We start from the raw sequence: 26,749 nt of genomic DNA, 5'->3' as shown, positions 1-26,749 counted from the left end.
AGTGTTCTGAATTTTGGCCATACTGATAGGCATCCCATTATTGTTTTCTACCTCTTTATTGTCTTAATTTGCATTTCCCTGGTGACAAGATATGAAGCATCTTTTCATATGCTTATTTGCCATCTGTATACCTTCCTTGGTGGGGTGTCTGCTAAGATCTTTGGCCGTTTTGAATTCAGGTTGTTTTCTTATTGTTGAGTATTTGTATATTTTCAGTAAGAGTCTTTATCTGATATGTTTTTGGGAAATATTTCCTCCCGTAATGTCACTTTTTTTTCTTCTCATTTTTTATACTGTCTTTCATACAGTAGTTTTTAACCTTAATGAAACTCAGTTTATCAATTTTTTTCTTTCATGAGTAGTAACTTTGCTAATGTCTCTAAAGTCATCACACACCAAAGTCATCTAGGTTTTTCTCCTATAGTATCTTCTAGAAGTTTCACAGTTTTTTGCATTTTACATTTAGGTCTATCATTAATTTTGAGATCATTTTTATGGAAGGCATAGGGTCTAGATTCATTTTTCTCTGCATATTTATGTGTATTAGTACCAGCACCACTTGTTGAAAAGACCCTCTTTGCTCCACTTTGTGCCTTATCTTTCAGAGCTATAACTCTGAAATATTTATGGCTATGATAATATGAGTTTGGGATTTGTTTTACAATAATCCAGCAGGTGAGGCAGTCTATAAATAAATCAAAATTGAGTGTAAATTGGTAATTGTTCAAAGGAGATGACAGATGCATGGGATTTATTTTATTATTTTTCTACTTTTGTATATGCCTTTGTATATAATAAAATCTTAACATCAGCAAGGAAACCCTCTAAGGTCCAGACACATTAAGTTACTTGCTCAACACCATACATGTAATTAGGAATAGTTCAAACCTGAAACTGAACTCTTGACTTCCAATCCAATACTCTTTCCCTTGTAACAAGCTGTTCTGCAGAGAAGCCAAACTTCTGGGGAACCAACTCTGTCCAAAGCTTGATAAGCCAATGGGTGAACTAGAGAATACACAATGGTGCTATCAAATACTTGTACAAGTAGCTCATCAGTAAGCAGCCAAGTGGCAAATTGGGATTGACTGGAAGTACAGAGCAGCTGTTGACTTTTGAAGTATTGCCCGGACCTTGTTTTCTCTGCTTTAGTTTCTAAGGGAGTGATTTCAAAAGCAGAGTGACCTTCAAAATGTCCAAACATAGCTGAAAGGCTGCTTAGTTTGTACCTAGACTTTTCTTCATTGTGTCAGAAATTAGTTTTTGCTGAGAGCTACAGGGTCAGACCAACATGTACTCTTCAGGATAACAGCTGGGGTTACAGTGCCTGGGCATTAATGATTAGAAAATATTTGGATTGGAGTATCATTTCTACATTATGATGGTAGCTGTTTCACCAAACACTAAAACTCAGTCATCATTGCTCTATGTCTGGCAATGTTGAGACCCGCTGGCTGGTGAGTGGGGGGGATGAGAACTCACGAAAAGCAAATTAAAAATCAGAAAGGTGGGCCTCCCCGGTGGCGCAGCGGTTGAGCACTGGGTTGCGAAGCTGCCCGCGGCCTCTGCGGCAACGGTTCGATCCCCGGCTGTTCCCCGACCACCAGAGGAGGGTCCCACATGGCGCACAGACCTCTCCTGCCGCCCGCGGCTCCCCTCAGCAGTGTACTTCGGTCCTTCTGCCTGCTCTGCTCCCCGCTCTGGCCCTGGTGAATTCTCTCACCCTCCCGCGCTTCTGGCTGTACCAAGTGCATGTATAAACAAACAAACAAACAAACAAACAAACAAATAAAACATGCCTCTATTAAAAAAAAAAATCAGAAAGGTGATAAAATGGTAGTGGCAACAGTACCAAATCAGGAAAAGAGCATACAAGTGCTCCAAAGTAGACCAGTACTGACCCAATATTTATTTATTTTATTTTATTTATTTTTCTAAGATTTATTTATTTATGCATACAAGAACTGGGATACAGGCCAGAGGTGGGGAGGCAGATGAGAGGATTCACCAGAGATAGAGTGGGGAGCAGAACAGGCAAATCGATGGAAATATACTGCTGAGGAGAGCAGCAGGTGAGACAGGAGAGGTCTGCTGTGCCATGTGGGTAGCTCCCTGGCCGGGGATCGACCTCATGCTGCAGTGGCTGTGGATAGCTTCATAGGTTGCAGCTTAACCCCTTGCACCACCAGGGAGGCCCTGACCCAATATTTAGGCATAGCTAGCCAGGCAGACATTCACTGTCATTGGACACTATCCTTATATCAGGATTTTGCTACTACATTTTCGGACTGAGGATCTTCTTGGAGGTCATTTATAGGAAGGGTATGAGCAAAAGACTCGTTTGGTCATTTACAAAAAGGACTGTGAAATTCTTCTACTGTCACTGCTAATATGAATACTCTCACATTTCCATAATCAGTATTCCTGCACTCTGCTGTTCTTACGCTCTGTTGCTGCTCAGATTGTCCCCCCGTGATGCTTCTGGCACATCCTGGCTCATGGCCATTGCTGTGTTCAGGCCACTTTAATCATGGTGCTCACCTGTTTTTAACCTCTAAAATGCTAGGAACGCTGATCTCTGTGCTTAACCCTGAAGTCCTTGACATTCTTGTATACTTTAAGTTTATATGTCCTTTATTCAATCAGCACATCTTCCTCTTGTCATTTTCTTACCCCTCAAGGATAAATAGCCCTCTTTCTCCCATCATATAGAGGGTGTTATCATGAGGGATAGGTCAGAATGGGTTTAATTCCAGTTTTGCTTTGTACTTGGGTACATTGTGCACCTTTCTTTAGACCTGTTTTTGCATTGGGTCCACTATGCAGAATTTCTTTCTCTTCATGGCTTTCCCTCGAAGGGATCCCACTGTTTCTTCTGCAATCGAACCACCATTGCCCTCACTTACACCCATCAGTAAATGTCTGAACTAAGATTGCAAACAGGATTCAAGATCTTTCCCTTGAGTCAGCTGAGACTCATACAAATCATAGCTAGACTGGGGAAAAGGGTTGTCTAACTTTATAAGCTATCATATTCAAGCCCTCATCTCCAGCCAAGTGGTTCGCAGAATACCCGTGAGAGTTTTAGCAGTTGAATTTTTTATGTTTTGTTCCATTTTAGCTCAGCTCTTAGGACTAAATCTATGCTATAGAGATGAGTAAAATATTTAGATGAATGAGAAAGACAGTGTCACAGTTCAAAGAATCCTAGACAGACTCTCCTCTCAACTCTGCTTTGTGTGTCTTCCTGCCTTCGACCCAGGTAATGTCTTTCCAGAAACCACTGGACTTTTGGTACCATCAAAATTTCCTTCTATTATTGCATATCTTGACAATTGCTTTTCAGTCTGCATCCAATATCAAGTAGTCATAGTTATATTATCTCTTGCTGTCTTCCCCTGTTCTGTTTCTCAGAGCTTTCTGGAAGGCTGCTGCTAACAGTGAAAGCCCAGGCCCTATATCTTGAGTTTCCCTTCATCTGACTAAATAACACTGCAGTGTAAAGTCCAGCTCCCTTTTCAGTTTGTTCAAATACCAGATTCAAGCCAGAATGGAATGGCTCCTTCTCCACCAATCTACAGGGAACCAGTTGTTATCCAGACAGGAAAATGCTGTGCACAACTGCACCCCTTATTCAAGTGTCTTGCTCTTTTAGGTTCAAACCTAAAGGACTCCTGATCTGCTGGTGGGAGTGCAAACTGGTCCAACCACTATGGAAAGCTGTGTGGAGATTCCTCAACTTACTAAACATAGAGCTTCCATATGATCCAGCAATTCCACTCCTAGGTATTTACCCAAAGTGTTACAGGGCAGGGAGAGGGGCAGCCCAAACCCCGCAAACCTGCCTATTTTAATTGGGTTCTGCCATCCACCACATCAACACAAAACAAATGAGACTTTAGGGCCTCCCCGGTGGTGCAGCGGTTGAGCGCTGGGTTGCGAAGCCACCCGCGGCCTATGCGGCACCTGTTCGATCCCCGGCTGCTCCCCGGCCACCAGAGGAGGGTCCCACATGGCGCGCAGACCTCTCCTGGCGCCCGCTGCTCCCCTCAGCAGTGTACTTTGGTCCTTCTGCCTGTTCGGCTCCCCACTCTGGCTCTGGTGAATTCTCTCACCCTCCCGCGCTTCTGACTGTACCCAGTGCATGTATAAACAAAACAAACAAACAAACAAATAAATAAATAAAACATGCCTCTATTTAAAAAAAAATTCTATTAAAAAAACCCAAACATATGAGACTTTAATGGGAAGGAACTTTAATACAACTAGGAAACAAGACAGGAAAGGCAAAGAATTTAGTTTCTAAATCAAGCACCCAAAGTTACCCGTCCCCTCATGGGTAAAACTCCATCCAAATGGGATTGGCCCAGAGCAAGACCCCAAAGCCTGCCACAAATCTAAAGCATCTTCCAGTGGGGACCACAGAAAAGGGTCAGAAACAACCAGACAAGCCCGGAAGGAAAAGAGCAAAATCAAAATCAAGATAAAAGCCGCCATTGTCACCTCCCCACGGGTTTCACCCACATCTGTGTCACCCCATCCACGACCAAAAGGCAAGCGCAGTTTCTTTACATGTCTCTTGGCCCCATGTGTCTCCTCCAGGTCTCCTTCTGGCTCCATCCTGCTTCCTTCCTTCCTCAGTCTCCTCTTCAGCTTCTCCTCTCCCTGCTCAGCTCCACCCTCCATTTGGGTGGGGCAGGGAACCTGGAACTTCCCCCCTTCCTGGGAACCACCTTGTTACAATAGGACACAGAAACATTAATTTCAAAGAGCACCTGCACCCCTGTGTTTATAGCAGCACTATTTACAATAGCTAAGCTTTGGAAACAACCCAAATGCCCCAAAATAGATGACTGGATCAAGAAAATGTGGTCCATATATACCATGGAATATTACTCAGCATTCAAAAAAGATAAACTCATACCATTTGCAGCAACATGGATGGAGCTGGAAGGGATCATGCTCAGCGAAATAAGCCAGAAAGAAAAAGAAAAATACCGGATGGTCTCACTCATAGCAGGAAACTAGAAAACCTAAATAAGGGAGCAGGAAAAAGAATAACTATACGAAAGAAAAATTCAAAATCAACTAACAACTATGAACCAGAGACACACTAAGGTGGGGGTGGGGAAAGGAGGGCTTGGGGTCAGAATAAGGGGGTTGCAATTGTATGGGGAATATAAAAATAAAATAAAATAAAAAACCTAAAGGATATGGTTACACTACAATCATCATTCATTATTTGACATTCCTTCTCTTTTCAGACAACAGATATATCGCTAAAGAGTTGAAAGATAAACCAGAGGTCACTTAAAGTGACTATTGAAGTTATGTTGGCTAAGTCTTTAGAATCAGATATGAAAAGATTATCAACCAAGAAGTGAACAGTCCATCAATAACGTCGAAAGAAGTTTAAACAAGAAAAAAATAATAGACAGCATGTTCTCTAAATAAACAAGAGACTTCCATTTGGGTGATTTATTACAAGTTGCCTAAAGTGAGACATTTCGGTATACATAACAAATATAAGTGTTTTCTTCTCATTACCTCATTATGCTTGTTAGGACAGGAAGTAGCACATCCTATTGTTAATTTGTTGATGTTAAATTAGCACTCATGTCTTTTCCTTGGTAACTTGAACAAAGATGATTAGCAAATGGAATTTTAGGTTAATGTTACTTGAATCCTGTTTAAATTCAGGAATATTTTGACTTAAATTCTTGTTCCACTAGGTACCCTGCTATTATCCATCAAGTTTTTCTTTTAATTTGTTATTGCCTGGGTACATAGAGACCATGGAAGCAACCTGTATAGGGGAAATCAATTTGTGTAATTGAGAATGTACTTTCCAAAGTCAATTCTAGATTTTCCCTTATTAATATTGATATTAATTTCACAAGCTCAGATTGTCTTCTCTGCTTCTGACCAGGAGACCCTCCTCAGGTTTAATTTGCTTGATGGACTCACAAAAGTCAGCTGGAAAAGATGCATACCCTCTCTACTTGGGCCGGGTAAAAATGTTCATCTAAGACTTCATCCCAACATCCATAGTGAAAGGGGGGAATGATTAGGGGGAAAAGGATGTCCTAAAGCTAATTCCATACAGGCTTTGTGGACTCCACTCCCACCCCAGGCCAAAGCCAAAGACACTGGGAACTCCAAATCCCATCACCACCAAAGGGAAGGTGGCTGGGACCTGAGGGTGAGGTTAAGCAGCCAAGTTGGTATAAAGCCAGACACGTGGGCTTTGGAGGGGTCCCCCATTTTGACTATCCGCCAGCTCGCAGCGTCCGGCCAGCTCTGAGAGTGCTTTTTGGGTTTCCAGGTCGGCGGATCGGGTAGGACGCATTAAAGACTTTATTTCCCTATTTTCTCCCTGAGTTGTACATTTTCCTTATTTCCTTTTCCCTTGTAAATAAACCTTTTATTAACCTTTTGTGTGTGCCTGCAGTGGAGTATTAATAAGTCCCTTGTAAGCGCGCGGGTGAGGACCCACAGCCAGGCAACCCATTCAATATCGGGGCTGCCCTATAACATCCCCAAATCTACACATTGTCATCAGTCCAAGTCCCCGCTTTTTCTGACTTTATAGAGGCTTCCTTACATCAACATGATTGATTAAATACTTGGTCATTGAACTCAATCTCCAGTCCTTCTCCCACCCCTCCAGGATGCCTGAGGTTGTGTAACAGGGTGGTCCCCAGGAAAGGGGGAGGTTCCCTGCCCCACCCAAGGGAGGGTGGAGCTGAGCAGCAAGAGAAGAAGCTGCAGAAGAGACTGAGGAAGGAAGCAGGATGGAGCCAGAAGGAAACCTGGAGGAGGCGCATGGAGCCTAGAGACACGTAAAGAAACTGCTTGTCTTTTGGTCGTGGACTGGGTGACACAGATGTGGGTGAGACCCGTGGGGAGGTGACCATGGCAGCTTTTATCTTGATGTTGATTTTGCTCTTTTCCTTCCGGGCTTGTCCAGTTGTTTGTGACCCTTTTCTGTGGGTCCCCACTGGAAGATGTTTTAGACTTGTGGTAGACTTTGGGGCCTTGTTCTGGGCCGATCCCATATGGATGGACTTTTACCCACGAGGGGATGGGTAACTTTGGGTGCTTCATTTAGAAACTAGACTCTTTGCCTTACCTGTATTGTTTCCTAGTTTTATTAAAGTTCCTTCCCATTAAAGTCTCATGTGTTTTGTGTTGATGCGGCGGATGGCAGAACCCATTTAGAATAGGCAGGTTTGCGGGGCTTGGGCTGCCCCTCTCCCTGTCCTATAACAGTTGGACCTGAAGTTTCAATCCTCTGATCTTGAAGCTGGCTCTTCAGACAAGTCTCAGGCACTTGCAAAAGTCACTTCATTCACATAACAAAAGGCCCCTTGATTACTCCAACACCTAGAGAATTCTGAGGCTTTGGGGAGCTATGAGGAGGAATTCTGAAGACCAAATATATATATGAGAAATGTATTTTTGGCCATCTGAGGGACCAAGTATTTATTTCTGATAAATCTCAATATTGTAGTATCACACTGATCTATTTCAAAATACCAATTTGCCTAATATGTCCACAAAGGATGTGGCATCTTTTTAAGGAATTGGAGTAATTAAAAACCAGAGAAAGTGACCTTTATTCCTCTTGAAGATTCTGAATATTTTCTTATTTTGATAAAGTGGAGGCATACTACTTTCAAAATAGCAAACATAAGAAAAATCCTTAATAATAAAGCATACTTAACAACAGCAACAATCTCTCAAGAAAACTTGTACTTTGGCCCTCTAGTCTCTCTCCAATCTCGTTTTTCTTTATTTCCTTTTTTAAGTGTAGGAATAGTAGTAAATATAAGATTCCTGGAAGATGAGAATTTTTTAAAAACAGAAGCAAACAGTATGGGAAGGAGAGAGACTTGGGAGTCTACAAGACCATCTTATTGAGGTGATCGAGGTGCAGGAAGGGCTGAGCCAGGTAGGCAGAGTTCAGAAAAGACATCAAAGTAAGTTGGGGGTGGGAAGGAGGATTCTAGGAAGACCTGGGAGTGACTTCAAAGTGGTTACAAAACAGGGATTATCTGATAAACTGGGTGAACTACTTGTCATTTTTATAATGTAAATGAAGCTTGTAGTAAGACAAAAAGACTGACTTCCTCCCACAGGATAGATCAAACCAAAAGATTCTTTTTAGAATGATTTACTGAAGACAGCTAGCATTTTATTTCCAGTCTCTAACATTCATAAGTCACCATAGCTGCGTAGAATGTTTATTGGGGCAGCGTGAACAGAAAGTGAAGAAATGGCGGAGGGCAGTGGAGGAGAGGAGCAATATTTCCTTTTTGGCCTTCGGGCTTTCAATGTAGTGTATGAAGCATTGAAATTGGCGGCACAATAAGGATTTACACAGAAGTTCTGGAAAGGCCCTGGTAATTTCTGTGTCTCAAAATTAATATTCCAAAATGATTTTGTTTTCCATTTACCCACAAGCACCTGACCCAAAAGGTATTTAATTTTTAAATGGGCATACAAATAATTCAAAACAAAATGAGCTCTTAACAAAAAAAAAAAAGCCTTATAAAGTCCCTGGAAGACTTCTAGTGAGAGCAGCATGTGACTGACGTGGTAAATTAGGCCTGCTGGAGAAAAATCAAGACAAAATATGGATTCATTGTTTTTTTGAAAGGCAGCCATCTTTCTAAGAAAATATGTACACACTACTTTTTATTAAGAAATTATATCTTTCTCATGTTTTACATCTCCTGCACATGCTGGCAATGGCAAGCAGGTTGAACAGATGTGATGAAAGAATTAATACCAGTCTTGGGAACATGTAAACGAAACATTTCTTTTAAAATATCCACCTTTAAATTCCATTAGTTCTAACAGACACTGGAAGAGCCTGGATTAGGGAAATGATTTACACAGCGAAGGTCGTTTGTCCAGACTTCGAGTCCCTTTGTAACATGAAAAGACGTGAAGACGAATTTAGTATTTCTCCAATGAATGGGCATAGGGTTTAAAATCTTGCTTTCACTGACAGAACTGGGTTTGTTTTAGTGTTAATAAACTCACCTCAATAAGATTTTTTCTTTTTTTCCCCGAGATTCATTCATAGTTGCTACACACTTGCCTCTGTGCAATACCAACGCTCTTCTCTGAAAAAGCAGCATAACCAGTCAAAGAACAAGTATATAGGATTAGCACATTATGAAGAATAAAGAGAAGCTTTCAGCTCTCTGTCATGGATGATATTTATCACATTTTTCACGACCGGCTCTAATAACAGTGCAGAGATAAAATAGGCTTGATGCATCTCTCCTGTACAGAGAATTTTACAACAGCAACTAAAAGAAATCCAGGATATGAAACACACACTTCTCCCTTCGTGCAGTTTTTATTAGTCTAAAAATGGGAGGTGTGTGTGGGGGGAGACTACTTCTACAAAAGTGGGCTTGAATTTTCTGTCTGTTATGCTAATGTATTCATAGAAAAAGCTGGTGCTGAGGGCGGTTCTCCAATTAAGACAAATGAGGCACATTGAATTTCTCCCCCAGGGCACAGCAGGGGTGCTGGCAAAATCTACTTTATTCTTTTCTGTCAGGGCTGAACTGGAAACAAAAGCATGAAAATTCAACACATCCACTTACAGAATAATAAAGGCTGTTGTTTAAAGCGTGAAGAGTTTTGGCACCCTTCTGGGGCCTTATGCAAATCACTCTTCCTCTCAACTGCTACCACACCATCGGTCTTGGAAATTAAAGATGTACTTGGTCGGTTAACAGCTGAAAGGAGAAGAGACCCTGAAACTCAATTAGATTTGTATTAAGCAAATAAATCAGGACTGACTGATATTGGCTAAACTAAAATGCATTATGGGCTGACAGTAATTCTAATCTGATTGACAAATATATGTGGTATGTTATCAACCTAAATGAAAGTAAGAATCCCCCCCTCCTTTTTTAAAGGATTTTATTCTAGTAAACAATCCTCTCCCCCTCCTAATTTGCACAAAACAGTAAACAGACCACCAGCACCGTGCTGTTTACAACCACGCTCAAGGACACAGGAAATCTATTTCCTGATACATGGTAAGAGTTTAAGACAAAATTATTCTGCAGAAAGACATTTGTTTTCATTGATTTATTTGTTGTAATGTAACAGAGCTCCACACATTATTTGGTGGAATGAAGCACAGCAAACACACTACTTTCTAGTATAGTGAGGAACACAAAGCAAAGATCTGTCTGTGCCTCGTTATTCTGAACTCTGCAATATACGATGTTTTTCTCTATTTCTTCATATATGTGAAGACACTTTCAATAAAGGTCAATGTCACAGGTGAAGATCAGATCAAATCCATTAAAGCTTTGAGCAAAGAAACCCAAAAAACTCAACAAATAGCATAAATGTGTGGGTGTATGTGGTTGGATGAAGATTTTCCCTTGTGAGTATATTGGGGAGTTTCTGTCTTTCTGGTAACACTTCTAGAACTTGCAGAGTTATGCTGTTACATTTAGCACACTGCTAAATTAATGATTCAACACCAATGTCATGCTCGTGTTTCTGGGGCAGCCATTGCCTGTCTACCACCTCTTCCTTTCATCTGTAGGACCACCTTTTCCTTCTGGATACCAGATTAAAGACTCATTCTTATCTTTCAGTTATCTTTCCTTCTGTCTTTTCCTACCTGGCCTTTGTTGCCAAGTCCTGCCGCGTTTTTCTCTGCATCGATGCCAGAAATGGTTTCTCTCTCCTTAGAAACCTGCCCAAACCTTTGCCCAGTGTGGGCTGCTTCCTGCCACAGTCTTGCCAGAGCCTGCTTGTCACTCGTCCTGTTGTCTTTCCTCTGATGAGCACATCAAAGATGATCAGCCAAAATACTTTTTTTGGCACCTGATCCCAAATTTTCCTCCCCATCGCCATCGATAACACTCCTCATTGCTCCTGAGGGTGAAGTAAAATCGTTGCACGCGGGTCCATCGTCAATTGCCATCAGGTTTCACACATAGGTTCTTCCAGCCCAGATTAAATTCTCTATTTTTAGCTTTTCAAGCCGTTGCCATCTGAGCTGTCTCAACTGCTGCTTTCTCTTATCTCTTCTCATTCCCTCAGTAGCTGGGCACCAGGACCTCTTTTTGTCTAGTTTTTTGCTCTTTCTTGCTACCTCCTCTGAATTTATCTGAGAAATCCGTTGTAAAACTTTCCCATCCATCCTAGTACTCCTATATAACTTACTGATGACAACCTCTGACATTTATTTTGGGATTAGTTTAACTTTGTTCCATAATATTAAATGAATGCTTTTCCAGGTTTCATAACTTTTATAGTTAATATTTTTTATTATGCGATGACTGTTACAAGTGGGATGAAAAATAATTTTCTTGAAGGATTTTGTTTATGCTTGTTACATTATATATATATTTTTTCCTTTATGAGCAATAATGTCACAGATCTTTGACATGTACCAGGACCCCATTCTATGAATTTTCCTGGATCTCAAGATTTATTTATTTTTAAAATTTGTGTTAAAATATACATGCTATAAAATTTACCATGTTCAAAATTTTAGATTTATAATTCTGTGGCTTTAAGTACTGTCTGGGTGCAAAGGAAATCATCCCACAGCTCTAGATTCTTCTAGGCTAGTAAAGGAACAAACATCAGACAGACCTGTAAGAGGAAAAACTCATATTATTACTAGCTAAAGGGTCTAATAAAACTGTTACAAGGTCAGAACCTCTCTCACTGGTTTTGGATCTGGCCACCTACTGCCACAAATGCAAACAAAAGGGTCTTTGGTATAACAAAAGGGAAAAAAAAACCCACAATTTATTCTAACCTACAGGGTAGAGAGAGAGAGGGAGAAGGTCCAGTTACTAACTGATGGCAGCTAGGGGAGCTTGCTGAGGTTTGTCAGGGAGGAGAACAGGTAAAGATTTGCTGTACAGGACGACAGCTGCTTCACAACTGAAAAAGGAGAGTATATCCATGTGCATTGCTCCCCCCCCCTTTTTTTAAGATATACTTATTTATACAAGCACTGGGTACAGTCAGAAGCCCAGGAGGGTGAGAGAATTCACCAGAACCAGAATGGGGAACAGAACAGACAGACCAATGAAATACACTGCTGAGGGGAGCAGCGGGCGGCAGGAGAGGTCTGCGCGCCATGTGGGACCCTCGCCCAGCGGCCGGGGATAGCACTGGCTCTGCAGAGGCTATGGGCAAGCCCTGCAGCCCAGCGCTCAACCGCTGCGCCACCACGGGAGGCCCTGCATTGCTCCCTTTTAAAGGATCACAAAGTGGCTCCTGAACACCAATCCCTCTCTAGTTAGTGGAGAAATTGTTACAGAGAGGAATCTCTGTGAAAAGGGAAGATTCCATGTTTCCTATCCAACCCAATAAAGGGTGGAGCTGAGTAGAGAGGGAAAGCTATTGAAAACTTGGAGCGAACACTTGGCGGACACACAGACGACAGACATGGAAAGATTAACACGGAATGGAGACATTTAGGAGACACACATGGGAGAGAGACATGTGGAGAGGCTGACCATGGTAGCCTTTGTCTTGACTTGTACTTTTGTTTTTCTCCTTTAGTCCTAAACTTGCTTGGCCCCTTCTGCTCCTTTTGTGTGTATGGTTACCTGCCAGAAGGTGCCTTAGACTTGTGGCAAGTTTTCAAGCCTCAGCAGCTCCACTTTAGGCCAAGTCTGTTTGGCTTGGCATTTACCCATGAGGGGATGGGTAAAGCTGGGTGTTCCACTGGGAAACTATCTTTCTCATCTTCCCTCTCTATGCTGTTAAAGGTCTCACACACTAAGAGTACACTTTGTCACTATATGGCAGATGATGGAACCCCTTTAGGGCCTGCAAATTTGGTCTTGGGGTACCACACTGACACCAGCAACCCCCTCACTCAGGAATCAGGGGCGGAGTTGAGACCAGGTCACTGCACGTATGTCTTCCCCTCCAGCTTCGGTGCTGCCAGACATCAGAGGGCAAAGTTGGATCCCTTATCACCACCAGGCTGCTGAGGCACTTTAGGAGCTTAATAATAACATGTGTACACACCTCCAGTAGACATGGGAGAGACCTAGCAGGACTGAGTAATTTGTACACATGGCTTTAGATGCCATCTTAAGTAGCTTAGCTAGGACAAGGGAAGTCAGAGATAAAAAGGGGGAAGTCAGGTATTTACTGAGGAAAACAAAGATACTTCTGCCTTCTCCTTAGAAAAAGATAAAAGGATTAGGTCTTCTTGGAAAAAACTCTTACTGAGAGAAATTTAGATATAAACATCAAAAGCAGCCTACTTGCAGCCTTCAGAGCCCCTCCCTGAAATCAAGCTGTTGCCCAAGATAAGTTTTGGGTTGCAGATTTTTTGCTTCTGTGTACACACACACACACACACACACACACACACACACACACACACAGTATGCAACCATCACCACTAATCATTTCCAGAGCTTTTCCTCACCCCAAACTGAAACTCTATATTCAGTTAATAGTAATTACATTCTCCCCTCCCCTATTCTCTGGTAACCTTGATTTACTTTCTGTCTATATAACTCTGAGTATCCTAGGTACTGTTAGAGGGCAGGGAGAGGGGCACCCCAGAATGCTCAAACCTGCTGCTCTAAATAGGTTCTGCCATCTGCCACATCAAGACAAAACATATAAGACCTTTAATGGAAAGGAATTTAAATACAATTAGTGCGCAATACAGAATAGACAAAGAATATAGTTTTCTTTTCTAGCACCCAAAGTTACCCATGGGTAAATGTCCAGCTACCATGGGTAAATGTCCAGGCAAATAGTGTTGGACCAAAGCAAGGCCTGGAAGCCTGCCATAAGTCTAAAGCTCCTTCTGGTGGGGACCCACAGAAAAGGGTCAGAAACAGACAGACAATTCTGGGAGGAAAAGAGCAAAACCAAAATCAAGATAAAAGCTGCCATTGTTAATCTCCCCATGGGTCTCACCCACATCTGTGTCAACCAGTCCATGACCAAGATGCAAGTGCAGTTTCTTCACGTCTCTCTGCTCCATGTGCCTCCTCCAGGTCTCCTTTTGCCTCTCCATCCTGCTTCCTTCCTTCCTCAGTCTCTTCTCCAGCTTCTCCGCCTCCCTGCTCAGCTCCACCCTCCCTTGGGTGGGTCAGGGAACCTGGAAACTTCCCTTTTCCTGGGGACCACCCTGTTATAGTACCTTGTATAAGCAGAGTGATAAAATATTAGTCCTTTTGTGACTGGTTTATACCACTTAGCATAAACATAATGTCTTCAAGGTTTGCCTTTTATTTGTGGCATCAGAAGCCCATTTCTTTCAAACAAAGAATAATATTTCATTGCACATCTATAGTGCATTTTGTCTATCCATTCAACTTTAATAGAATTTTGGACTGTATTTGTTACAGAATGCATCTCTGTGAACAGGAGAGGAGCGCTGCGGTGTGTAATGGGTGCTGTTTTTCCTGCCCCCACCTACATGCAGCCACCTTGGAATATAGCTCCTGGCATGCCATGAACTGGATTTCCTGAATGGGGTGTAGCTGGAAGAAGAAAGGAACAAAGTGGCTATAAGTAGAAGGAAGGAGGCAGGGGACACACATGGAGGAGACATGTGGGTGAGACAGAGATAGGCAGGCTTCTCCTGGGGTCCTTGGTCTTTAGCATTTTGGCAGCGACAATGGCAGACATATCTTGGTGGATTATACAGTACATTTGAATTTTAGGTCTCTCCTTCTGTTCCAGATCTCTGGGTGTTGTCTAACTCTTTCCTCGTGGTTCCAACCAAGAGGTGCCTTAGATTCATGACAAGCTTTCAAGCTTCACAATACCCAGCTTTGGGCCTCCCTAGTGGCGCAAGGGATTAAGATGCAACCTATGAAGCTATCCGCAGCCACTGGAGCGTGAGTTCAATCCCGGCCAGGGAGCTACCCACATGGCGCAGCAGACCTCTCTTGTCTCACCCTCTGCTCCCCTCAGCAGTGTATTTTGGTCGATCTGCCTGTTCTGTTCTCTGCTCTGTCTCCGGTGAATCCTCTCACCTCCCCACAGCCCCCAACTACCGTATCTCTGGCCTGTGCCCTGGTTCTTACGTGCATAAAAATGGGATAAATCTTTCAAAAAAAAAAAAAATCACCCAGCTTTGAGCTGAGCCTGTTTGGCTGGGCTTTTGTCTGTGAGGGGATAGATCATTTTTAAAGTTTCATTGGTAATCTTCTCTTTCTTTATGCACACCATTTTTTTTTTTTTGGGGCACATGCAGATAGCCAAACTCCTAGAAGGGCAAAATTTCCCCTTGGCTTTGAATGGCTTCATTTCCACCTTTTTGCTATTGTGAATAATGTAGCTATGAATATGGGCAGAAAATTATGAGTCTCAACTTTCATTTCTTTTGGGTATTGAATCTCAAGATTTGATAACATGAAGACACATATGATTTCCCTCATAAAACTTTAATTTTTCCTCTTTAAACCTAATGTTAGGATATCTTTCAGGTAATAATGTAAACTCACTCACAGTTCTTTTGAAGGGAATGTGGTTAAGATGAAAAAAGTCCAAGGGCAGAGTGCTTTTAACTACTAGCCATTTGGCAATATCACTTCCACTTTCCCTCCTGCCCATTCATGTCCCCCATAACCCTTAGTGCAAATCTTTGAGGATTTAGTGTGGGAAAACAAGAAGAAACGTTCTTTTTGCTGTTTCTCCTGTGTTCTGCTGATGTCACCATATTTTAAAATACAAGCATGTTAGAGAGAGTATGTGGAATTCTGAATTAGTAGTGAGCATATCACTTCCCATGGAAGGAGATTTCAATCCATAAAAGAGCTTAACTTTTCTCTATAGCAAGTGACTTCGAAGGCACGTGAAGATCAGATGACCACTCACAGGAGCTTTATCAGCCCTGTTATTAGAGGGTTGAGGCAGATAATGTGATTTCTGTAGGGGACGATACTACTCATATGTCCTCTGTTTGCTTACAGGTATAGAGAGGGAGATAGTGATAGTCTCTTAGAGTAGTATGTGGCACCAAAGCATTGCCTCACTAGGCACTGGCAAAGGAAGGAATCCCACATGGTTGGCAGACCTGGACCAAGCCAGTATGAACAATCCTTATACTACCTCCAGGTGCAAGGGTCCATGGAGTACTCCTCTGTTGTGACCTATTAAAACTCTTCTATATTCAAGGTTATATAGACTTATATAGAAATATTAATAGCCAGGAAACCGGTCTAAAGGTCAAGGTCAACATGCTCTGTCTTCTGCCCAGGTAGGGACCCTGTCTCCACAGTCATGAGGCATTTTCTGTGATGGACTCCTGAATTGCTAGATTGTTCCTAGCTCTCATCATCATATTCTTTTATTTCATTTCCTAAGATACACTTCAGATACAGACATTTTAAAAAGCCAGTGCTCTCTCTCTGCATCTTAAGGGATTTGTAGAGGTGTGCTTATATTCTTACTTCACACATACATAGCAAGTTTATCTATCTACCTACCTATCATTTATCTGTCTCCATTTTTTTTTTTTAATAAAGGGAACTAGAATACAGGGGACAAGCCCTGTCAATCAAAAAGTTGCCAAGGTATGGGCCTCCCCTAGTGGCACAGCGTTGGAGCGCACAGCATTGGCAGCTTCGCAGCCCGCAGCCTCTGCAGCACCGGTTGGATCCCGGGCCACCAGTGACGTTCTCACATGGCGCACAGACCTCTCCTGCTGCCCGCTGCTCCCCTCAGCAGTGTACTTCGGTCCTTCTGCCTGTTCTGCTCCCCGCTCTGGCTCTGGTGAATTTTCTTACCCTCCTGTGTTTCTGACTGTACCCAGTGATTGTATAAATAAATAAATAAATCTTTAAAAAAAAAAAGTTGCCAAGGTAAGACCACATGGGAAATGATGCATATGTTCCTTAGACGTTCATCTGTGATAAGGATGTTTCCACCTTTAGGGAGTTCTGTATGATTTCTCTTGAACATACTCATAATATATAATCTGCAGTTTCCAGGTTTTGTTTCCTTTAAGTGAAGTAAGAGTTTATGAGACAATTGAGAAACAATGTGCAAGTAGAATTATTCCAGATAAGTGGTTCTCAAATACTGGCATCTGAATCATTTGGAGAGCTTGTTAAAACAAAGACTGCTGAGCCCCGTCTCCAGAGTTTTGGATTCTGTGAATCTGGGGTGTGGTCTGAGAATTTGCGTTCTTAACAAGTTTCCAAGTGATTCTGATGCTGCCTGTTCAGGCAGCGATGACTCTTTGAGAATCACTGTTGTAGGTTTTCATCGTACTTAACAGAAAATATGTCATAGTTTATAAGGAAAAGAATGTTCATCAGTAAGAGAGTTGGTTAGTACAAAGTAGGTTGAGCATGAACATAAATATATACCTATTTTATACATTGATATATGGCAGTGTGAATTTTTTCCAGAGCACTCTAAAATCTGACATAGAGTGTTGATAATGTGCTGTGACAAGCTGAGTTTACAGGAAGGAGGAGGGGAACCTGGAAGATGAGAATGTTTTCTAAAAGCCTTCCCCCTCCACAAGTGAGCAAATTAAGTTCTTAGCGCTTCTTTATTTACTAGTGAATTGAACACGGTCACAAATATATCATTGAGCTTTCCAGAAAATAGAAGTAGTTTTCCTCAAATGTTTTCATCACTATCTTTCATGGTAGGTAGAGGCAGAATTTAGGGAAACCTACAGGCACATATTAGAGAACATATTTATTGAGGTCTCCTCTTTCATTTTTTTTTTTAAAGATTTATTTATTTATGCATACAAGAGCTCGGGTACAGGCCAGAGGTGTGGGAGGTGAGAGGATTCACCAGAGACAGAGTGGGGAACAGAACAGGCAGACTGACTGAAATACACTGCTGAGGGGAGCAGTGGGTGAGCCAAGAGAGGTCTGCTGTGCCATGTGGGTGGCTCCCTGGCCGGGGATTGAACTCGTGCTGCAGTGGCTGCGGACAGCCTCATAGGCTGTGTCTTTAATCCTTGCGCCACCAAGGAGGGCCCTCTCTCATTCTTAAAAATGAACACCTGTTTTGCCTTTTTTTCTTATAATAATCATGTTAACTTCAATATAAAAATACATTACACAATTTTATACTTTTTATTTCTGTTATGAAGAATTCCTTAGTTTGAGAAACTTAGGAAAATGCTTTGTAGGCAGTAATGCATCCCATACAGTTTTCTTATTATCAGATTTTGTTTTTATTTTGGCAAATGTGAGACAGTGATTAGCTCATCCACTGACTGTCTCATTCACAGATTTTTGTGTTTGTGTTTTAAATGGTAAGACATACAAAATTTCCTCTCCCCCCCGTATGTTGTCTGCCATTATAATTTTCTTTCTAAATTGAGGTTTCAGAGATGTACCAAGGTCAAAGCCATTTTAAGAGTGGATTAACTTATCTCTTAATAAAGTAATAAAGGGGTCAATGAATCAATAGAATAGATAGTTAATGACTGCCACAGTAATATCACTGGACAATCGTTAGTATATTCAAAAAATTAAAAACACTTATATTTACGCAAGTTTTAATGACATTTCTAACCGAAGTAACCTGAAAAAATATATTCCAAATTTCACTCAATCATTATTTCTTAAACCCTGCCTATGATAAAATACGCTAGTTATCCTAACAATGAGGATGCAGAGATCAGTAAGACAGAATCTCAAGAATTTCCCATTCTACCAACTGACCAGAGGGCTACTGGATTTTTTCCACTTACAGATAACAATCGACTTACAGTTAAAAATTTTTAGCAACATGGCTAAAATTACCCGCTGAGCAACTGCAGTCAGGAAGAGCTGGTGTGAATTCCTGCAAGTCACTCCCAACATATATGATGTCAGTAAGGTTACTGAAATCTTTCTACTTGACAGTTTTTCAATCTGTAAAATTGGGATAATTCTTTCTACTGTTCAGGGTCTTTGAGGATAGGAAATACATATAAAACAAAACAAAAAAAAAGAGTGACTCCACTTAGATATTTCTTCCTCTTCTTACTTGTTTATCAACTAGCCTGAGATTGTCAGCTGGTCTGACACCAAGACTGGTGGACATGTGAATGGCTACTGGGGTGCAGGTCCAGGTCATGGTGTGTACTGCAGTGACCGGGAGGCCAGGGGCCCCAGAGAATTGTAAATGAAGAACAACCTGTGGCTGCCCTTGTCAGATGAGGGCCTTGGCTACAGCCCCTGATTATGGTGCCATGTGCTGCACTGACCACTAGTGAAACTGAAAAGGGAAGATGGTGGGCCTCCCTGGTGGCGCAGGTGGTGGAGCACAGCGCTGTGAAGCTGTCTGCAGCCTCTGCAGTGCCAGTTTGATCCTGACCAGCCAGAGAGATACCCACATGGCACAGCAGGCCTCTCCTGCCTGTCTTGCCCACTGCTCCCCTCAGCAGCACATTTCAGTCTGCCTGTTCTACTCCCCCCTCCCTCTTTGGTGAATCCTCTCACCCTCCTGCACATCTGGCTTGTACCCTGGTTCTTGTATGTATAAATAAATAAATCTTAAAAAAAAAAAAAAAAAAAAGGAAAATGGAGTCGAGTGGCAGTTGAATGAAACTCTCTGTTAACTCTACAGCCCCACCATAGCCCCACCACAATTTTGCATTAGAGATGGAAATCCAAAGTCAGCTTTTTTCTGTCATGAAATTTCTACTTTGGGTATTAGAAATGTTTCTCTATAAAAGAAACAACAGCATGAAGCGTCATTCCCGCTTTCTCTTTTAACTTTTGAAAGACTCCAAAGAAAGTAGATGGGTATTGAGTGTGTGCTTAGGAAGAGTTAACATATACATTTTCAGGAAACAAATGCCAACCTGAAATTATTAATATTACATGTTACTTAATGACACATAAATTATGCACTGATCCATAAACATTATATTCTTAGCTGCAATTTCTCAGAATTTTATAGCTAAACCAAAGGTTCGTGGAGTTTTCAATCATATATAAATTTAGATACTGTTGCAAAAAGATAAGTGCATAACGGACCTCCCTGGTGGTGCAACCTATGGAACTATATAGGCAGCCACTGCAGCATGAGTTCAATCCCCAGCCAGGGACCTACCCACATGGCGCAGCAGACATCTCCTGACTCGCCCGCTGCTCCCCTCAGCAGTGCATTTCACAATCTGCCTGTTCTGTTCCTGTTCCCCACTTTGTCTCTGGTGAATCCTCTCACCCCCCTCCCCCACAATGCACACACTTCTGGCCTGTGCCCCAGTTCTTGTATGCATAAATAAATAAATATTAAAAAAAAGATAAGTGCTTACCATAAACGTTTATTGCAGGCATAGTTCTTTCTACACTTCAGAGGGAAATTAGAAGCATTAGGATGTGCCTGAATGTGTTTCTCTGTGCATACCCACATGCATACCTATATTCTGATGGAGTTTAGAACACACTACTCTCAAATATTCTTTGAATATTTTAAGTTAAAGAGATTTGAGGAATAACAAACGTAGAAAGGACTGTCTGACCTTCTCCTTCTTCCCGGAAGCAGGTCACAAGACCCTTGGGTGAGATGTGCCTTCACTGTATCTGAAGGAAAGGAACACCCTTATCTCTGAAGATGGATGGATACCAAGGAAATCCAAATGAGCAGGACTCACTAAACTGCTGCATTTGTTACGCTTACTTAGTTCATGCCCTTTTGTCCTATAATATTTTCCCACAACTTTCCTCTTTATCAAAGCTAGTAGAAGAACACCAAGGTTTAATTATTCCTTTGAGGCTTCATTTCCATACGAGGGCTCCCAGATTATGTAAAACTTAGATTAAATACATACATACTTTTTTTCTCCTGTAAATGTCTCTTTGTCAGTATGATTTTCAGGCTCAGCCGGAATTGCAGTTAAGTACACATATGTGTTTCTCATAACTACAAACTAACACAACAATTTCTCTTTCACATTATTTACACTAAAAATTATTCCAGGAAACCTTTATAAATTGATTAATATGTGAAAGTAGAGTAAGTGCTTTGGTATATGTCTTTCATACATTGCTTTCACTCCATCTTCTCTACATTTCGAAAGTCTGGTATGCCTAATTACATTTTTATTTATAGCAATTCATACCCAAAGTTCTTTGCGATAAGTATCACTGGTTATTATTTGTGGACCTAAAACAGGCACATCACAAATTACATTTCACAATTAGTCTCCCTTCTTGCACCTTGCACGTAAAATCTTTCCTCCTGCCTCCATTTTCTCCACTTGTCTGGGAACTTTGTTGACACAGAACAATGGCTGCTGTAAAGGCCTCTTTAATAAAATATATAGGATTAATTAATTGAGGAACCTAATAATATTATGATATGCAGATCACAAATAGTATATCATTAATTAAATATCAGTTTATGCCTGGCTCTCCTTTTTTTTCCTAAAACGTTTGTTATCAAGGCCTTCCATTTTTTAATACAAAAGAGCAGGTTTATTATTTAAAAAAGGAAAGAAAAGAACGCTTGCACAGACACAAGTGGGCAGAAAGAGCTGGCTCTGAAAGTTCAGGTTTGTTCAGAGAGACACCTGTATAGACACAGCTCTCATAGGACAAGAACTGCCTGTCATCAAGGTCTTAATGGAAATATAAAATTACCCTTACAGAAAAATCAGATTTGATTTGCAGAATTTTTTTTTCTAAGAACATAACTTGCCAATCTACCTTTGAGTTGAGAATTGCCCGTGTTGGCTGATAATGAATGCTTTTCTGTTACTCACCAGCTCCTATTACTGAATGTTGACCCCTCCATCTTTAATCTAAATATTCCTTTCATGAAATTCTGAAATCTTATAGGCAATGTACTATAGCAGATTATTTACAAACAAAGAGAAGTTACTTGCCAAATTTACAGTTTCTCATGCAGGAAATCAATATACATACCCTAAAATGTGTCTTTGTATTGATTCTGGCATATGATTTACTGGCAAAGTATTGGAATGCATATGGATACACATCAATAGTAGATCAGTAAAATCTAAGTTTTTTTTTTAAAAAACCAACAACCCCACATACTTAATGTATCAGTGAAAACTCTTCTATCCTTTTCTTTTTTGGTAAGAAAAGTGTTTTGACAAGCTTTATAGAAGTTGTAAACGTTGGACAAAAGTAAGTCTGGGGAGGTACTAATTCATTTTTTATCAAATGCAAAACTCCTTTCAATCTCCTGATGAAGTATCAGGAGAGTTGGTTCTTAGATTTACTTAAAAAAAAAATATGCACACACAACAGATAGTAACAGTTTGTCACAGATTTTTAGGACAGGGAATGACTTAATTGCCCAAGTTCTTCCTAAGGTGTGGATATATTGGGTCCACATAAATAGCAGTAGTCAAAGTTCTTCAAATAGAATATTTATTCTGAATTATTGATGTCTGTTTAAATTGCTCCCACACCATAAGAAAATGAAGTGTTCACACAAAAATGGAAATTCCTTTTGTCTACATGGAACAGAAACTGTTCATCAGTCACAGCTAAAAGAGATTTAAATGTCCAGGTTGACTACCTTCTTCTATTTTCTCAACTGGGTATTGCGCATGCCTGTGGAATGTATCTGCCCAAACAACACACTTTTATATCAGAAGTGATATTTCTGAACAAGCTTTTGTAAAACAATACTCCATTTTCTGTGGTTTGGTGTATAGCCAGGGAAAATTTAGATTTCTTACATTTCATAAATGAACTCTACAATAAACAAAACTAAGTCTATAAAGTGGATTTACAATATGGCCATTGTATGGGATTCAACATGACTGCAAAATATTACATTTGACAAAATTAATGCTGCTGAAAATACTTGCTGCCAGCAGCTCTTATAATTACAAGGAAAGGCAATGGGTAATGAATTCTTTTAACTCAGAATTTCAAATCTCAGGACTGAATGTTGCCCATTATTGGAGTTCAAAGGCAACTATCTCTAGAATTGTTCTTTTAATGCTTGTTGGATGGTTTTAGTTGTTCTTTTCTTGTAGGCACACAATTGTTGTCTTGATCTTTGTGATAAAAAGAGCTTCACTAGATCTTTGTAGTGAGCCCAGTTGGCCTGGTAACATGCCTGTAGTTAGAATTCCAAAGTGGGGAAACAAAGGCTTAGAAATTATAGGCTGAGAACTGTTTGTTCAGGACTGTGGGAATCTTACCCTGGCCTGTGGAGCCAATGGACTCTCTTCATTAGATCCACATTCATCCATAAACTGCCCAATTCCTCGCCCCTTTGTCTTTTCCCAAACTCGAGCTTTAACCACAATAAAAACAAATGTGGCAACTTCTTTTGTAAATCAATTCCTACCAAAATTCCCAGCACGCTATAATTCTTCCCCTTCATGTCATAATTCCAAAAGAATGACATTAGCTTATTCAATGTTACATTTATTTCCATAATGAGGATGTGTCAAGGAGCAAGACTTTACTTGAAGGCAAAACAAAAAAAGCTGCATTTAGGCCTATTTGAATGGTGATGAGTTGGCTTTACACCATCCAGATACGGTCCTTTCCCCCAAGTTAATTAAATAAGCAAATATAGTCCAGCGTGACTACTTTATATTGCCAAGTGTGAAAAAATTTAGTTCAAATTGAACTGTAATTTAGTAAAATTAATTTCACTGAAGAATACCATATAACAGAAAGAGAAAACAGCAATTTTACATTTTCTTACAGGGTGTAACGGTATTCTTAAACCAATTGACACCATGTCATCTGATTGCACAATTGTGACTTAGAAATGCCAGGAATTTTCCTTTGTGTGTCTAAATAATGCAAGTTGAATTCAACAGTGTTCATATAAATACTTTAATTACACTGAAGCTTTATCAGCAGGGAGTCATGAGAAGTATGTGAAACACTGGATAAACATTTTTAAACGCAAGAACCATTCAAGGTACACAAAAGACAGGACAGTCATAACAGCAGCAGCAACCACAACCACAACAAACTAGGGAAACTGGTAACTCAGTACATTTTATGAGGATAGGACCGAATTGTTTTCCCTCTCCTTTTATTTCCCACCATTGTTTTGGGTAAATACCTAAAAAAATGGGAAAGATGAAGCCCGTGAAACTTAAAGGGACTGAAGAATTTTAAGCAACGGCCGTGAGAAAAAGTTCAAAGAACTCTGAATAAAAGTGGCTCAGATAAATTGAAACTCTGTATTGAGGTTGAGCTACTAGATCTGAAAATTAAGGGTAAGCGTAAACATAAATTCCTTTCAGGTAAGCTGAAGCAATAAACTTTGCTCAAATTTGACAGAATGCCTTGCCATTGAGTTGTTGTAGACTCATAACCATAGATGACTTGGTTTCTCCACAATCTTAGTCACCTATTAAGGATCCTTCTAAAATTTGTGTGTGTTCAGCATTATGGAATTAAAATTTAATGTGATGTTGGCATCAGTGTACAAGTTATAGTGGTTCATTGGTGACTGAGCAATTGTGATTTCATTAAAGAATGAACATAAATAGAAAAGAAATCATGCCACTTACCTTCATTAAAGCTTTTATTTCAGGTTTGTTTCTCTTTTGGCTCTGATGTCATAGGGCTCCAGAGCCAATCTAAATGTCATCACTGCAAAGCCAATGAATTCTCATTGCTACTTTCATCTCTTCTGTCCTTGGTCTGGTTTATCTGAAATTTAATATACAGAAACCTGTTGTTGTGCAAAAGAAATAATCCTCTATCCCTTTGGGTTCTTCTGGGCTAGCAAATGATCAAATGAGCATCACACAGATTGACAAGAGAAAAAGTCAAAAAGAAATTTAATAATAATGTGTCTATCTCCTTTATACATGGGAGAGACCCAGTAAAATCAAGTAACCTGGCCATGCCCATCTAGCTTCAGATGTTATCTTAAATAGCTTAGCCAAGACCAGGGAGTTTGGGGAAAGGAAAAGGGAAAGTTAGTTTAGGGAGTTTACCAAGGTATGAAATTTTTTTTAAAAAGATTTATTTATTTAATTTTGTGTAGAAGAACTGGAGTGTAGGCAAGAGGTGTGGGGGGTGAAAGGATTCACCAGAGACAGAGTGGGAAGCAGAACAGGCAGATTTACTGAAGCACACTGCTAAGGGGAACATTCTGCTGCACCATATGTAGGTTAGCTCCCTGGTTGAGGATCAAACTCAGGCCCTAGCAGTTGAAGATCTAAGACTTAACCCCTAGGCCACCAGGGATGTCCCTATGCAGTTTTCAATTCTTTCTTCATTAGAAAACAGATAAGATTATGTCTTACAGAATAGTGAAGGAGAGGATATTACAGAGACATTCGCAGGTAAATGTCTTTTTCAAAATCAGCTTTCACCCAACTGTCAGAGACCCTCCCACAAAATTAACCTTTTACCAAATGGACCTATTTTGAGGTGACAGATTTTGGTTGCCTTACAAACCCTATTTAAATGAGGTCAGGAGGCTAGATGAGAGTGCTGATTCATGGTGCACTCAAAAAATGTGGGACCAGACATGCCTTACATCTCCCATGAGAAGTGACATTACTTCCTGTCCCAAAAGGAAGGAAGGAGCAGGTTCCTATTTGTGTAGTCAGTATCATAAGGGAATATGGCTTGGGATCTGGGAAGTGAAAGTGTATTCTTAAGAAACTGTACTTTCCAAATTGCCTTTTTGTTGTTGCTCCCAAATAAATTCATTTTGTTGGTAAAATAACTGCTTTTTGTTTGAGGTCAACATTTTCTGATTTGTTTCTTCTCATTTTAAAATTATTTTCTTGTATATGTATTTGTTCAATGCTGCTTTGATTACTTTCTGAAAATACAAATGGGAAAAGTATAAATATTCATCAATATAGTAAAGAAAATGCATCACATGTGAAAAAATGTTTTCAAGCAATGTCTCGGTGGAGCGAGACAAGTATAGGAGAATTGGGGTTTGCGGCTATTGACTACTTTTTGTGCCATTTTTTTTTTTGATGAGATAATCTTTGAGCACCAAAAACTGTGACTCAAAGTAGCTATAAATAAACAACCGAAACTTGATTTTCAGATTCTCTCCTTGAGCAGATGAATTTAAAAAAAATATTTCAGGTGCTGATTAGAGCTTATCACAGACATTGTGTTGTAGAGTAATCCTGATACAAAACGGGGTGCCTGACTGTGGGCCCTCACCCACGTGCTTAAAAGGACTTATCAATGCTCTACTGCAGGCACAGGCGAAAGGTTAATAAAAGGATTATTTACAAGGGAAGGGGAAATGAGGAAATGCACAGCTCAGGGAGAAAAGTGGGAGACAAAGTTTTAAATGAGTCCTACCCGATCCGCCCATCAGGAATCCCAAATGGCGCTCTGAGAGCTGGCTGCGAGCCAGGAGCAGTGAAGCCAGGAGGCGAGCGATAGCCAGTCCCCCAAGGCCCACATGTTTGGTTTTTATACCCAACCTGGCTGCTTAACTCCTCCCTCAGGTCCCAGCCACCCTCCCTTTGGTGGTGATGGGATTTGTCTTTTCCAATGTCCTGATGGCTTTAGTCTGGAGTGGGGGTGGGGTCCACAAAGTCTGTATGGGATTAGCTCAGCACATCCTTTCCCCCTAACAATTGTAAAGCACAGATTTCCAGGTATTAGCTCAAATGTACCGAATGGGAACATTTTGCATTGTGGTCTGGAAATCTGTTTTTTTTTTTTTTTTTTTTTTTTAAGATTTATTTATTTATACAAGAGCTGGGGTACAGGCCAGAAGCACGGGAAGGTGAGAGGATTCATCGGAGACAGAGCAGGGAGTAGAACAGGCAGACAGACCAAAAGCACTGCTG

At 40.7% G+C, this 26,749-nt stretch overlaps 1 protein-coding gene across 1 annotated transcript in view; it reads right to left on the bottom strand.

Annotated features, from left to right (window-relative positions):
- Positions 1-26,749, bottom strand: part of ZNF608 (zinc finger protein 608) — a 392,506-nt gene that overhangs the window by 273,818 nt on the left and 91,939 nt on the right. The window contains exon 2 of the mRNA XM_054694479.1: positions 24,479-24,620. The gene's annotated coding sequence lies outside the window, so the exon portion shown is untranslated. The remainder of the gene's footprint in view (positions 1-24,478; positions 24,621-26,749) is intronic.

This window comes from Talpa occidentalis, unplaced genomic scaffold (assembly GCF_014898055.3).
Source record: "Talpa occidentalis isolate TD23 unplaced genomic scaffold, MPIMG_talOcc4v2.1 talOcc4.13, whole genome shotgun sequence".
In the NCBI taxonomy this organism is placed as follows: Eukaryota; Metazoa; Chordata; class Mammalia; order Eulipotyphla; family Talpidae; genus Talpa; species Talpa occidentalis.
Note: the sequence above shows the minus strand (reverse complement) of the source record. Positions and strands in the feature narration are given on the sequence as shown.